Genomic DNA, 6,180 nt, shown 5'->3' with positions numbered 1-6,180 from the left:
GCCAAATTCTATTACTGCTGTCAACATTTGCTTTTGGAGTCACTGTGTCTCATTCATCACTTCCATGATGGCTCTTTGAAAATGGAATATCTAAAGGCGACTATTACTGAGTCACAGCAGAGTTGTAGTTTGAGATTATGTCCTTTTGTTCGTGATCCATAACTTCAATTTCCATACAAAGTTCCTCAATGAACACTTAAATTGATCGTGAGAACCATTTATCATTAGATATTGTAAAGAATCCTAAGGGGGTGGGTGGGCGGCTGGGTAGCTCAGTGGATTGGGCGGCTGGGTAGCTCAGTGGATTGAGAGCCAAGCCTAAAGGTGGTCCTAGGTTCGAATCCGGCCTCAGCCACTTCCCAGCTGTGTGAACCTGGGCAAGTCACTTGACCCCCATTGCCTAGCCCTTACCACTCTTCTGCCTTGGAGCCAATACACAGTATATATATATATATATATATATTTACATATACATATACATATATATACATATACATACATATACATATACATATATATAATATACAGTATATATATAAGGGTTTAAAAAAAAAGAAATAACTTGACTGGCATCGATGAATAGAATTAACATTTTAAAACAATATAATTAACATCTAAAAGAAAAAAATATTCATCCTGGGGTTGAGAAATCCCTTTAATATTAAAAATAGAAGCCAGGAAAGGAATTATTATTGCACATCCCTCTCAGGCAATGGAAATGATAGAAATCTCTCCACTACCTGTCTGGCTCTATGACCAGAGGTGGCAGTTCCAATTTTGCTCCCCAAGGAAGTTCTTTCCTATTGTCAAGCTGGTCTCTGCTGGTATCCTCCTTATGCAGTTCCACCTGTTGAGCTCTATTCAGATCGGAGCCATCCTGGGACCACAAAGAGAGCTGGGTAAGAGTAGGTGTGGATACAGCATGGACTCTTTCTTTAGTTCAGGTACCTCCCTGGGGACCTTTTGGGGAAGTCCTTCCTTCTATCCTCAGGCAGCAGCTTTGGAAATCAACCCACTGAAGAGCTTCCTCATGAAGGGATATGGGTTGTTTTCAGCTGAGCTTTTTATGGCCACGGAGGGAAGGAAGAGAGGCTCAGCATAAAGGGTTGAATCAGCTGGGACTTGCACCGATTAGCCATTTGGCCAGCTTCTCCATTGTGCTTGTCCCAGAAGAACAAGGCACTTGTTGATGGAGTGCCCTTTGTCAAAGGAAGCTTTGTGAAGCTCAGGCTTCTCCTGAAGTCCATGGTTCAGATCAGCAGGCGGCTTTTTGAGTGTCGTAATGAATGAAGCCTCCAGCAAGCCAAATAGCCTGGGGACCTGTGGCCATTTAGCCTTGAAGCCATGTAGTCAGGCTCCTAGCTACCAAAAACCGAAACCAACCAACCCTGGGAAAGTTGCAAACCCTTGAGTAGTTCAGTAAAAGGAAGTTGCAGCACAGCTGAGTGGCTCAGTGGACAGAGAGCTGGGCCTCAAGACCAGAGGTCGTAGGTTCGAATCTGACCCCAGACTTTTCTTCATTTTCTAACTCTGGGCAAGTACTACAAGCCAAATTCTATTACTGCTGTCAACATTTGCTTTTGGAGTCACTGTGTCTCATTCATCACTTCCATGATGGCTCTTTGAAAATGGAATATCTAAAGGCGACTATTACTGAGTCACAGCAGAGTTGTAGTTTGAGATTATGTCCTTTTGTTCGTGATCCATAACTTCAATTTCCATACAAAGTTCCTCAATGAACACTTAAATTGATCGTGAGAACCATTTATCATTAGATATTGTAAAGAATCCTAAGGGGGTGGGTGGGCGGCTGGGTAGCTCAGTGGATTGGGCGGCTGGGTAGCTCAGTGGATTGAGAGCCAAGCCTAAAGGTGGTCCTAGGTTCGGATCCGGCCTCAGCCACTTCCCAGCTGTGTGAACCTGGGCAAGTCACTTGACCCCCATTGCCTAGCCCTTACCACTCTTCTGCCTTGGAGCCAATACACAGTATATATATATATTTACATATACATATACATATATATATACATATACATACATATACATATACATATATATAATATACAGTATATATATAAGGGTTTAAAAAAAAAGAAATAACTTGACTGGCATCGATGAATAGAATTAACATTTTAAAACAATATAATTAACATCTAAAAGAAAAAAATATTCATCCTGGGGTTGAGAAATCCCTTTAATATTAAAAATAGAAGCCAGGAAAGGAATTATTATTGGACATCCCTCTCAGGCAATGGAAATGATAGAAATCTCTCCACTACCTGTCTGGCTCTATGACCAGAGGTGGCAGTTCCAATTTTGCTCCCCAAGGAAGTTCTTTCCTATTGTCAAGCTGGTCTCTGCTGGTATCCTCCTTATGCAGTTCCACCTGTTGAGCTCTATTCAGATCGGAGCCATCCTGGGACCACAAAGAGAGCTGGGTAAGAGTAGGTGTGGATACAGCATGGACTCTTTCTTTAGTTCAGGTACCTCCCTGGGGACCTTTTGGGGAAGTCCTTCCTTCTATCCTCAGGCAGCAGCTTTGGAAATCAACCCACTGAAGAGCTTCCTCATGAAGGGTTATGGGTTGTTTTCAGCTGAGCTTTTTATGGCCACGGTGGGAAGGAAGAGAGGCTCAGCATAAAGGGTTGAATCAGCTGGGACTTGCACCGATTAGCCATTTGGCCAGCTTCTCCATTGTGCTTGTCCCAGAAGAAGAAGGCACTTGTTGATGGAGTGCCCTTTGTCAAAGGAAGCTTTGTGAAGCTCAGGCTTCTCCTGAAGTCCATGGTTCAGATCAGCAGGCGGCTTTTTGAGTGTCGTAATGAATGAAGCCTCCAGCAAGCCAAATAGCCTGGGGACCTGTGGCCATTTAGCCTTGAAGCCATGTAGTCAGGCTCCTAGCTACCAAAAACCGAAACCAACCAACCCTGGGAAAGTTGCAAACCCTTGAGTAGTTCAGTAAAAGGAAGTTGCAGCGCAGCTGAGTGGCTCAGTGGACAGAGAGCTGGGCCTCAAGACCAGAGGTCGTAGGTTCGAATCTGACCCCAGACTTTTCTTCATTTTCTAACTCTGGGCAAGTACTACAAGCCAACAAAAATCTGTACTTTCTATTACTGCTGTCAACATTTGCTTTTGGAGTCACTGTGTCTCATTCATCACTTCCATGATGGCTCTTTGAAAATGGAATATCTAAAGGCGACTATTACTGAGTCACAGCAGAGTTGTAGTTTGAGATTATGTCCTTTTGTTCGTGATCCATAACTTCAATTTCCATACAAAGTTCCTCAATGAACACTTAAATTGATCGTGAGAACCATTTATCATTAGATATTGTAAAGAATCCTAAGGGGGTGGGTGGGCGGATGGGTAGCTCAGTGGATTGAGAGCCAAGCCTAGAGGTGGGAGGTCCTAGGTTCGAATCCAGCCTCAGCCACTTCCCAGCTGTGTGAACTTGGGCAAGTCACTTGACCCCCATTGCCTAGCCCTTACCACTCTTCTGCCTTGGAGCCAATACACAGTATATATATATATATATATATATATATATATATATATATATATATATATATATATATATATATATATATATATATATATATATACATACATACATATACATATACATATATATAATATACAGTATATATATAAGGGTTTAAAAAAAAGAAATAACTTGACTGGCATCGATGAATAGAATTAACATTTTAAAACAATATCATTAACATCTAAAAGAAAAAAATATTCATCCTGGGGTTGAGAAATCCCTTTAATATTAAAAATAGAAGCCAAGAAAGGAATTATTATTGGACATCCCTCTCAGGCAATGGAAATGATAGAAATCTCTCCACTACCTGTCTGGCTCTATGACCAGAGGTGGCAGTTCCAATTTTGCTCCCCAAGGAAGTTCTTTCCTATTGTCAAGCTGGTCTCTGCTGGTATCCTCCTTATGCAGTTCCACCTGTTGAGCTCTATTCAGATCGGAGTCATCCTGGGACCACAAAGAGAGCTGGGTAAGAGTAGGTGTGGATACAGCATGGACTCTTTCTTTAGTTCAGGTACCTCCCTGGGGACCTTTTGGGGAAGTCCTTCCTTCTATCCTCAGGCAGCAGCTTTGGAAATCAACCCACTGAAGAGCTTCCTCATGAAGGGTTATGGGTTGTTTTCAGCTGAGCTTTTTATGGCCACGGAGGGAAGGAAGAGAGGCTCAGCATAAAGGGTTGAATCAGCTGGGACTTGCACCGATTAGCCATTTGGCCAGCTTCTCCATTGTGCTTGTCCCAGAAGAAGAAGGCACTTGTTGATGGAGTGCCCTTTGTCAAAGGAAGCTTTGTGAAGCTCAGGCTTCTCCTGAAGTCCATGGTTCAGATCAGCAGGCGGCTTTTTGAGTGTCGTAATGAATGAAGCCTCCAGCAAGCCAAATAGCCTGGGGACCTGTGGCCATTTAGCCTTGAAGCCATGTAGTCAGGCTCCTAGCTACCAAAAACCGAAACCAACCAACCCTGGGAAAGTTGCAAACCCTTGAGTAGTTCAGTAAAAGGAAGTTGCAGCGCAGCTGAGTGGCTCAGTGGACAGAGAGCTGGGCCTCAAGACCAGAGGTCGTAGGTTCGAATCTGACCCCAGACTTTTCTTCATTTTCTAACTCTGGGCAAGTACTACAAGCCAAATTCTATTACTGCTGTCAACATTAGCTTTTGGAGTCACTGTGTCTCATTCATCACTTCCATGATGGCTCTTTGAAAATGGAATATCTAAAGGCGACTATTACTGAGTCACAGCAGAGTTGTAGTTTGAGATTATGTCCTTTTGTTCGTGATCCATAACTTCAATTTCCATACAAAGTTCCTCAATGAACACTTAAATTGATCGTGAGAACCATTTATCATTAGATATTGTAAAGAATCCTAAGGGGGTGGGTGGGCGGCTGGGTAGCTCAGTGGATTGGGCGGCTGGGTAGCTCAGTGGATTGAGAGCCAAGCCTAGAGGTGGGAGGTCCTAGGTTCGAATCCGGCCTCAGCCACTTCCCAGCTGTGTGAACCTGGGCAAGTCACTTGACCCCCATTGCCTAGCCCTTACCACTCTTCTGCCTTGGAGCCAATACACAGTATATATATATATATTTACATATACATATACATATATATACATATACATACATATACATATACATATATATAATATACAGTATATATATAAGGGTTTAAAAAAAAGAAATAACTTGACTGGCATCGATGAATAGAATTAACATTTTAAAACAATATCATTAACATCTAAAAGAAAAAAATATTCATCCTGGGGTTGAGAAATCCCTTTAATATTAAAAATAGAAGCCAGGAAAGGAATTATTATTGCACATCCCTCTCAGGCAATGGAAATGATAGAAATCTCTCCACTACCTGTCTGGCTCTATGACCAGAGGTGGCAGTTCCAATTTTGCTCCCCAAGGAAGTTCTTTCCTATTGTCAAGCTGGTCTCTGCTGGTATCCTCCTTATGCAGTTCCACCTGTTGAGCTCTATTCAGATCGGAGCCATCCTGGGACCACAAAGAGAGCTGGGTAAGAGTAGGTGTGGATACAGCATGGACTCTTTCTTTAGTTCAGGTACCTCCCTGGGGACCTTTTGGGGAAGTCCTTCCTTCTATCCTCAGGCAGCAGCTTTGGAAATCAACCCACTGAAGAGCTTCCTCATGAAGGGTTATGGGTTGTTTTCAGCTGAGCTTTTTATGGCCACGGAGGGAAGGAAGAGAGGCTCAGCATAAAGGGTTGAATCAGCTGGGACTTGCACCGATTAGCCATTTGGCCAGCTTCTCCATTGTGCTTGTCCCAGAAGAAGAAGGCACTTGTTGATGGAGTGCCCTTTGTCAAAGGAAGCTTTGTGAAGCTCAGGCTTCTCCTGAAGTCCATGGTTCAGATCAGCAGGCGGCTTTTTGAGTGTCGTAATGAATGAAGCCTCCAGCAAGCCAAATAGCCTGGGGACCTGTGGCCATTTAGCCTTGAAGCCATGTAGTCAGGCTCCTAGCTACCAAAACCCGAAACCAACCAACCCTGGGAAAGTTGCAAACCCTTGAGTAGTTCAGTAAAAGGAAGTTGCAGCGCAGCTGAGTGGCTCAGTGGACAGAGAGCTGGGCCTCAAGACCAGAGGTCGTAGGTTCGAATCTGACCCCAGACTTTTCTTCATTTTCTA

Source organism: Monodelphis domestica, chromosome 7, assembly GCF_027887165.1.
Source record: "Monodelphis domestica isolate mMonDom1 chromosome 7, mMonDom1.pri, whole genome shotgun sequence".
Classification (NCBI taxonomy): domain Eukaryota; kingdom Metazoa; phylum Chordata; class Mammalia; order Didelphimorphia; family Didelphidae; genus Monodelphis; species Monodelphis domestica.
This window is presented reverse-complemented; position numbering follows the sequence as displayed.